The sequence below is a fragment of the Delphinus delphis genome, chromosome 17 (assembly GCF_949987515.2).
Source record: "Delphinus delphis chromosome 17, mDelDel1.2, whole genome shotgun sequence".
Classification (NCBI taxonomy): Eukaryota; Metazoa; Chordata; class Mammalia; order Artiodactyla; family Delphinidae; genus Delphinus; species Delphinus delphis.
Window position 1 is genome coordinate 1,475,750 of NC_082699.1, and position 10,543 is coordinate 1,486,292.

Below are 10,543 nucleotides of genomic sequence, written 5' to 3' on the forward strand. Positions count from 1 at the left end.
AAATAATAATGAATAGATGTTTTAAATTTGTGCTATTTAAATAGATCTAGCTCTAAGAAAAGAATTGGCTAGATGCATTTAGCATTAAAAGATCTAAAATGCTTCCAGAATCTTCAAATAATTGTCAGTCACTTATAAATATCTAGTAATCGCAGCTTTTCTGCAGGTATGAAGTTGTAACATAGATGCTGTTACAGATGCGTTCTGCCTGCCCACGGGAAGCACGTGGAGCAGATGTGGAGGATGCCTGAGGTACTGGAGTAAAAAGAATGTCTTCAAGTTCAGAGGAAGATTTTCCCCCGTGTGCAATCATTAAATCTGATAAAATTTAGGACTTTGCTTCCGGATCTTGATTTGGACAGATGCGAGGAAAGGCGTGTAGGAGACCCCATCAGAGGAAGTAATAGAGCAGAGCAGTTAGTGGGTGTCTGTCACCTTGCGGTGGGGGTGGTGACCCACCGAACGTGGACCACTGCTGACTCCTGGACCAGAGAACTTGCCACGTGGACAACTATTTAAATGCCCTAAAACTGTGATGCGTCAGGGTTGCAGGGAAAGATGCCAAAATATCCTTCCTATGAATATGTATGAATGTACGGTAATTATGTGCTATCCAAAACTATGTCACACACCACGTGGCTGTGGCGGATGCATTCCTGTTACAAAGCCTTAGTCACTCTGTGTGTCCACGTGAGTCGGCCGTTCCTCCCACACACGTGGCGTGTATCTCCCCGCCCCATTGACGTCTGAGTCCGTCTTTATCCAGGGGACTTCAGCAGACATGGTAGGAGGGAAGGCTCGTCTCCCACTTGCCCTCAGCCTGGGAAGACCATGCGCCAGGCAGCTGCCTGCCCCCCTGAAGATGAATGAAGCCCTGCCCCGCCCTGATCAGCCAACACCCAGCATATACCTCGTGCAGCAAGAATAAACTACAGCTTTGGGGACAACAGAGATTTGGTTTGCTATGCAGAGTTACTACGACAGTGAATGATAAAATGCTTCCCAGAGTAATTAAACACATGTGTTTCTAAGCATGGAAGGATTCCCAAGTTTTCAGGGCAAAGGCAGATAACTCTAATATAGTTTGTTTTTAAAAAAATGTTGATAAAGATTCTTTCCTTCTAATATTTCCATCCTTACAGTATTAAAGCCACAGGAAGACTTACTGCCAGTAACTAAAACCTCAGATGTAAGTTTTCCTTTCTGTATGCCGTTCTGTTTCCCCTTAGGTGAAGAAGTAAAAGCAATTCTAGGGACAGCTTGGGAAGAAAAACACAGGCACACACACAATGGAGGTTTTCTAACAAGTTCTTCATTACGTTGGAAGCAAAATGCTCTATTTTACAGTCTTGTCACACAGCATAGCTGCAAGCAGGCACTCTGGATTTTTCTACTAAAATAAACATTCAAGAAAAATAACTAGGAAAAGGCTCATTTGAACCACCTAGCAGGGCACCAGAAGGAGGCAACCATTAGCTATCAATATTAACTAAAAAGAGTCTGTTGGGCAGGCTGGAGAGAGGTTTCGTTTTGTCTGTGATGTTTGCAAATCAGACTCTTGCAGGTGTTATGAACATATCTGCATGTTGTACTATTTCCATCTGTTACGATTTCATAAGTCAAATATTTCTCTTCCAAAGTGTTTCATCACTCTCATTTTATTTCCTCCCATGAATCAAAAATTACAAATCCAGTCAGATCAAACAAATCGGGTTGGCGAAATAGAAAACGCATAGAATGTTTGACTGTAAACAAGTCATTAACGTTTCTGTGATTCCGTTCTTTATGCCTCAAAAAAATAAGAAATGAGAATGCCTGAGACCAGAATGTTAGGTAGAAGTCTGCATTAATGGTTGTTGCTAAGGGCAAAGTGTGGAAATCTGAAACAAAAATAAGAAATTGTTATGAAAAAATAATAATTAACTACTTAAACATTAGTCACCACTGTTGCAACCACATACGATAATGTTCTTCTTTCACTTAGTTTCCATTTCTGTACTTCCGTAAATGCACAGTATGTTTAATTAGCTCAGGTGTATATCCATTCAAAAGTAAAACGGTTGAAGATGCGACTGAAGTGCCAAATACCTAGATAGATGATAGATAGATAGATAGATAGATGATAGATAGATAGACAGCTTTGGCAACGAAATGATGCTGAAATGATGGTCGTTTAGTCATTTTTTCCCAATCTGTTTTTGCTGTTGTAGCTTATTTAATTTTCCTCTTTGCACATCTCCTAGTACCAAATCTTTAATGAAAAGAATTGATTTAAATATTTCAGCTACTTTTCTATTTTAACTGTTTATATTACATCATTTTTCGTGGTGAAAATACTTATTGCCTCAAAGTATAAAATTAATACATAGTCACTTAAAACATTTTGGACAACATTGGAAACCAAAAAATAGAAATAAAAATACTCCACAATTGTATGAGCTATAGTGCTGGAAAAGACATCAAGTTGGTGCTTAACTTGAAGGTGTCTCCTAACTTTTCAATGGACCACCGTATCTAGAAAAATTGCGAAAAGGGCCAAGTTTATTGTAATTCACCCCAAGTCCTTTCCCGCAGTGTCTGGGGGGTGCGATCCTGTTTACTCTTCTGGAGGCTGGCGGTACCCCCTCTATGGGGAGGTATTTTTGCAAGTTGATGCTGTAGCTTTTGGAGGTCTCCTTTCTTCCTCTTTTTATATCCTGACTTCTAACCAATAGTTTGTTTTAGTTTATGTGACTAACAAATACGGGAAGTTAAGGTAATTGTCATAAGTGTCCATGTGTCCAAGACGCTGTTGCTAGTTGACATATTACATTTCTTACTTCCATTGAGATCTTTAATCACTGTCTGAAGTGAGAGGTAGTACAAGGAAGGGACTGAGAAGTTATTTCCCAAGAGCAAAACATAACGGAGCTGAGGACTGTCTGATCCAAAAGGTTTTGGTTAATTAAACACATTTAAATTAAAAGAAAATCTTGCTCAAATATTCTTCATATTTTTCAAGCATTTCTTTTGTGTGTGTGTGTGAAAATGACTTTAGAAAATTTACTCGTATAGAAATAGCTTTAGTCAATAAACATTTCCTGAGTGCTGTGGAGAAGCAAGATCCGTGAGAAAGACGCAGCTTCGAGCTTGAGGAAGAGATAAATATCACTCCTGTGCTAGCAGACAGCCCCTCACGAGATAAAGGACGGAGGAGGTGATGAGATGCCAGGAAACCAGGACTATGCAGAATATCCCATGACACTCATATTTCCATTTCTTTTTTTTTTTTTTTTTTTTTTTTTTGCGGTATGCGGGCCTCTCCCTGTTGTGGCCTCTCCCGTTGCGGAGCACAGGCTCCGGACGCACAGGCTCAGCGGCCATGGCTCATGGGCCCAGCCGTCCGCGGCATGTGGGATCTTCCCGGACCGGGGCACGAACCCGCGTCCCCTGCATCGGCAGGCGGACTCTCAGCCACTGCGCCACCAGGGAAGCCCATATTTCCATTTCTCAAGCCTTCATTTCATCTTCCACTCGAGATCCTTTAAATCACTTTCCTTTCCTCAACCACTTTTCTTTCATGATGTACTTCAAGGCTGAAGACACATTTAGATTCGTCTTGCCCATAAAATTAAATTACTAAAACTCATGTTAATTTAAAAAAATATGAGTGGATATAATAATTAATTAATTAATTAAGCTCAGAGGTTTTGATGGTTCCCTTAAACATACGATTCAGATAGTCGATTACGGCATGTAAAGTATAGGAGTTGATGAGATGTAGTCAGTTAACTCAAAGGAATAACTCTAGGCACATTCAGCCCTTTAAAATTAAACACACATGATCACATGTAACTTACAGGTTGACAGTTGGTCAGTTTTCCTCCATTAAAATGAGGACTTTGCCTTCCACACAGTTTGTAGAAAACCAATCACGTTGTGAACACGTAGAAATACAAGGAAAACTTCTTGTACTTAGGAGTTAATTGAATCAATCAGCCATTTTTCAGAAATAACATGACTACCAAACCCTAAGTTCTCAGTTTTTCAAAAACTAACCCTAACAGAGTAACAAGGTAGCACAGATGTACCCACTAGACCACCATACAGTATTTCTTATGCATACTACTCACTCATATCTAGTTACATTTGTTTTTTATATAATAAATTATGATGTAAATTACAGTATAGTCTAATCATACAAATACAGGATTTTAAACTAGACCCCGTAAACCTAAGGACTTCTAGGATGGAAATCAAAACGCTTTCCCATAAGAACTAATGGGCAAGAAAACAGGAAACCATATAGACCATGATACTGTGCAAACCCAAATGAGCTTTAGGCTGTGCGGTCCCGGGCCTGCCACCCCCAGTGGAAAATCAATGGATTCAATTCCTCTTGAAAAGATTCATATGCAACCCTCCTGTAAGAAAGGAAAGTACCATGTAATAAATACATTTACCTTTACAAATCAAGTCAGTGTTAATTAGCGATAAGCTAGGAAACAAAATCTTGGCATGTGTTTATCCAGGGACTGGAATAATTTGTTCTACACTGGTATATTTACAGCACATTAATTGGATTAGGTAGGCTAAGATCAAAGGAATCCTCTGGAATTCATTAATTTTATATTTTATCTTTTTCAGGAAGATTCAAAGAGATAAAGATGGACTTTTCATAGCACTTTTTACTTATAAAAGGAGCTGGCCTATATCTCTTTAACATATGTTGTAGCTCAAAATTTAGGCAGACTTCTTAATTATGTAGAAATCTTGAAATATGATTAAAGTAGGAGAATATAGTTTATAAACTGCTCATAACTTTTAAAAAACAGACTTTTTATAGCAGTTTTTTATCTTACCTATGAGCCCAACATATAGAGGTGAAATCTTGGTACCAACTATATCACCACCAAAATATTTTTCTACAGGAAAATAATTTTCAAATCCCTGACTGCTGACTCACTATTTCAAGCAAGTTTTTTAGAGAATAACTTTAGCACATGCGATGATACTTAGGTGTTTCGGCTTGCGTTTACTTTAAATATTTTCTCCAAACATACATATTCATATGCAGAGTGGAAATTTTATATTATTCAGGTAGCAGTTTGGGGGACTACACAGGATAATTCAAGCTTAAAAATTCAAGAAATTTTGTTCGTAGATATGGAAATTGGAGGCAATTTACATAAAGTCTATTCACTGAATACTTAGTGAATAATTATTATATTTGCCCTCTGATTACCTTGATTTAATCCTTATTGGTATGTATTCATTGAACCAAAGCAAAGTGCTCTATTTATCGCTCAGTTTATGAATAAGCTACTTCACATAGCATTCTACCACACATGTTATGTCCACATTCCATTTCCATGATGTTGAAACAGATTTTCTTTTTAGTACTCAGGACACCAACATAGCAAAAGGAGAAAAATAAAGAAGGGAACAGAAAACGTTTCCTCTTGACCTGTGGAAGGGAAGTTAACCCTCTTTCTCATTAAAGCAACAGTTGTATGAGTAACAGTTGTTTAACGTCAGTTTGCTCTGGGCTAGAAAACAAAAGAAGACCTGACTATTTCAGCAAACAAAATGGGATGTTTTACATGGGATGTTTTTATTTTGGGGTCTTTCATGTCTTAGAATGTCTTTCTCTATTCTCAACTATTAGAGGCTGTTTGACAGGAATTTGGTATGTATTTTGCCTAAATCGTATCAATATAGAATATGGTTATAATATGGTTATAATCTTTATTTATATGTGGAGCACTGTTTTTCCAGCACTTTTGTTTTTGCAATTGACAGTAAATAAATAAATAAAATACATTACTTCCCAATGCATGATACCATAAATTGAAACACGGTTTCATAAAATTCTAAGTAGTATTAATCTATAAGGTATACTCTTATATTTACTATCGGTTTTTTTTAATTTACTTATTTACTTATGTATTTTTTTATTTTTGGCTGTGTTGGGTCTGTTTCTGTGCACAGGCTTTCTCTAGTTGAGTCTAGCAGGGGCTACTCTTCGTTGCAGTGCACGGGCTTCTCATTGCGGTGGCTTCTCTTGTTGCGGAGCACGGGCTGTAGGCGTGCGGGCTTCAGCAGTTGTGGCTCGTGGGCTCAGTAGTTGTGGCTTGCGGGCTCTAGAGCGCAGGCTCAGTAGTTGTGGCACACGGGCTTAGTTGCTCCGCAGCATGTGGGATCTTCCTGGACCAGGGCTCGAACCCGTGTCCCCTGCATTGGCAGGCAGATGCTTAACACTGTCCCACCAGGGAATTCCTTATCTTTTCTTATATATTTTATTTTCTAAAAGAATTTTGGCCACAATTCAATGTTGTAATGGAAAACTAATGTCTTTGGAAGCCAAGGTGTAATCTGAAAGCTGATTCGCAGTGGCACAGAGCTGAACTGTATGGACTCTGGCGAAAGATATTCCCATAGCATCTGTGCATCTAAAAAGTTTACAACACCAGCAATTTTGCGTTTATTTTTTGTGAATATTCGCTTTACATCTAGGCTAGTTTAGTTCTATGATGATAAGGTTCCTGTTCTGCTTTCACTCAGTGAATACATTACCCTTCTCAGGAACTTAGAAGCACAACATTAATGTTTATTGGATTCTGTTTTTGCCCCTATGAACTCTAAGTCATTAGGTCCTGCCTGTTACAGGTTCAAGGTATGAATGAATCTATCCTTCACCTCGTTTTCCACTGCACACTCTAACCAGCATTATTGCTGCTCGTCGCCACAGCTGTCTCCTAAATGATCTCAGTGCGTCCGTCCTCGGCCATTCTCAACTCAGGACGCTCTCATTAAAATGTAAAACTGATCTCAAACACCCCGGTGCCTTTAACGCGTCCTGCAATGTTCTGTATAGTAGATTCCCATCCGCACCAGCTAGCTTTTGATCCATGGCAAACCCACAACTTAGTGGGTTTGAGAGCCTAGTGGCTGAGGACTGCATTTTTTGAGTTGTCAGTCGGTGTTTAAGTGGGACTGGGCCTGGGGAGGGAGTTCATCTGATCCAGGCTGAACTCACTCTGCACTGGGGGCAGCGGCCAGGTCACCTGGGAGGCAGCTGGCATCAGAGAAGCCGCTCTGTTTTCTTCTTGCTTCTCGCCCTGCAGCGGGACAGCCCCGTCTTGTTCACGTGGAGACACTGGTTGAAGAGGGAGAGTTAGAACTGGACTTGAGATGGTGCAACAGGCTCCCTCTCTATGCTTTTCCCAAAGGTCACAAAGACAAACCAGATTCAAGGGATGAAAAGAGATGCTGGAAAGAAGTGGCCTGGGTACAGAGAGGGAAATGACCTTATCCATTTTTGCAGACAATTTACTCTGCCGTCCGTACCTCTTACCTGCGGCGTCTGTCAAATTGACGCACACCGGACAGCCGATGCTCACCCACTCCAGCCACCCCCGGCTTATTCTTATTCTTCCAAAGGCCGACACGCTTCTGGCCGGTCGTTGCGGATCCTGCTGCCCCCTGTGGCCAAAACGCTGTCCCTCAGTATTGTCACCTGACTGGTCACCTCATTCAGGTCCCAGATAAGATGTCACGGTAAATCACTACACAACCACAACCTATTTTCCTAGTAGCTAAAATCCATGGTCCAAACTCCCCAAGTCTGAAGGGTGAAAAGAGAAATCTAATATTAAATAACACGGGAAAATGCGCTGGTTCCCAGGATAATCACATCACAGTAGACTGTGAACTGCATGAGGACAGGCACTTGGTCGTGTTAGCATCGGAGCTTCATGTGCACCTGTATCTGGTAGTTATGCCTTAAATGTCTGTTGCTCTAATGTTTGAAATGCACCGACACAACTGCTTTAGACCCGAAGCAAGTATTTCACAAAACATGGAATACTTTGGGAAGAAGAATAATTCCCTGATATTGTCAAGTGCCGACTGCTCCAGGACTCCCGCACAATCAGCAGCCCTTTGTGAGCATCCGCTTTGACTTGGCTTTTTAATTATTCTTCTCCCCTCACAACAGAAGAAGGTAATTACAATTCCTGCTGTCAATTAGGAGCTTCTCGCCCAGCGCATCTGGTCCTGCATCTGTCTCCGGCACAGTGCGTCACAGCTCTGCGGAGACAATTGTCTAAGGAACCAGAGCCTTTGTTTCATTTTCCTAACAAAATTATCTAAAAACACCACTGTGCCACGCAGGCTTCTCAGAGTGGGTGTCAGCCGCTACCCCTCACAATCGTCTTGTGTTCTGGCATCTTCCTTGGAGAATGATTAAAATGAAGCGTCATCACAAGACTTCTCTGGTTTCCAGTTTTTATTCTTTGGTTTTGTTTTTAGTGTTTGATGGAGGGAAATGTGGGCTTCATCCATCAATATGGCGCACACACGTACGTCCGGTTCATGACTCCTTTTTATTTTTCTTTCAGGATATCAGGGAGTCATCTCTGAACTTGTCCAATCCCCAATTCAGTGTGTTTCTCCCCAAATGAAATGATCAGATAATAAAGCCACGCTCTGTATTGAATGTTGGGGCGTGATTCTGAAGCTGCTCTATGGTCCACCAGACGTGCCGTCCTCAACTGCAGATGCTCTTGCAAAAATAGCTCTTGGGAAGCAAGTCTCCCCACCATTGATTCAACTTCAACTCCTATTACGATGTTATCAAAATTTTAAATGAAACTACAAAAGTAGTTTCTGAAGTAATCCACTTAACGTAGAACTACTCGTGATTAAATGGAACCCATCTAAAAATTATTGGTAAGATTCGAGGGTAGAATATACGATGTTTTTAAGAAGGAAGTCAACGGGAAATGTGCCCCCACCTGTGCTGCTCTTGATGGTGGTGGAACGCTCAGATAGAATCCCTGTTTTAGTTGATCTGTGCTGCTGTGCTGGCCGCGCGGCTTATAAACACACACTCATTTCTCACAGTTCCGCAGGCTGAGAGTCTGAGATCCGGCCGCCCCAGGTGGGTCAGTGAGGGTCCAGGTCCAGACGTCTCACCGGTTCCTACGTGGGGGGAGGGGGATGAGGGTCCCTCTGGAGCCTCTTTTACTAAGGTACTCGTCCCATTCAGGAGGGCTCCACCCTCATGACTTAAACAGCTCCCAAAGGCCCCATTTCCTGGTCCTATCACCTTTGGAGGTTAGGATTTTAACATATGAATTTTGGTGGATGCAAACGTTCAGATTGTAGCAACCCACATTTGGAGGCGGGCAAGAAGATATCCCTTTGAGATGGAACAGTGGTTATAATACTCATTGAAACTAATCAAGGGAGTATACACACTCTTTTATTCTGATATATTCTTTCAGGTACATCTTTTCCCTGTGTGTCCGGGTATTCATTCCTCATATGAAGGTACGAAGGGAGATTTCTCCATGCCTAGAACTTCATCTTGTCATGAAGGCTCTCCTTCTCGTCCTGTGGTTGGCAGAATTCTGGGGTCGGCCCGAGATCCCTGCCCGTGGAGGTCTACTCTCTGTGACATTGGCTGCCACTCCCTAGATTAGGTTTCTAATCGGTTGACTGTGTTTCAGCCTAAAGAGATCATCCAGGTGACCTAAGCAGGTGAGCCCTTTGACAGTATTGGGCCCTTTGTGAGTCAGGCCCGTGGACTGTGACAGGGTGTGTGAAGTGGCCCTGATTGCTGAGGCCGGTCCCCCGGCCAGTCGCTACCAAGACAAGGGGACCTTGGTCCTTCAGGCACAAGGCAATCAATCCTGCCATGACCTGAGGGATCTTGGAAGTAATCCTTCCCTGTTTGAGCCTTTAGATGGAGACACAGTCACCTAATACCTTGATTTCCACCTTGTGAGGCCTTGAGCAGAGGACCACCTGCAGGAAAGCCAGACTCCTAACCCGCAGGACCTGGGAAGTAAGAAGCTGGGTTACAACAACAGCAACGGTGCAGTGTCTCCGGAGATTTCTCTCTCCTCTGTCTTCATGTGACTTAACGCTCATCTCATGCTGACTGTGTGTTTTCCCTCTTAGAAAAGAAATACGCACCCAAACCCTCTGCAGGTCGCAGACTTCTGCTTTCACGTCTCAGGTAACCAGTGGTTGCTCGTCTTTCTGTTACCTCTTGGTGGGCTCCCTGCTGGCTTAAGCCTGTCTACACGACGGACCACCATTCCTTAGGAGAAATCGTCTCTGGCTGAATTTTCCTATTCTACAGGCTCCTGGGGAATCAGTCCCGTTATGTTCAGTCTCCATGTGGTGATGATGAGCACAGGCTTGAGTGCACGTGTGTGTGGATATAGATTTATAGATAGAGATTCTCTACACGTATCTGGGTGCCCACCCATCCATCTGTACCTCTCCCACATCCGAGTCCTTCATGTGCTTGTTTCTATACTTGTCACCATCCTGCTGAAGCTTGGGCAGAAATCCTTACCTTTGAATTACCAGTAGGAACTGCCACCCTGATTCAGATGCACTTTTTTGGTTTTTTTCCTGTACGCGGGCCTCTCACTGCCGTGGCCTCTCCCGTTGCGGAGCACAGGCTCCGGACGCGCAGGCTCAGCGGCCATGGCTCACGGGCCCAGCCGCTCCGCGGCATGTGGGATCCTCCCGGACCGGGGCACGA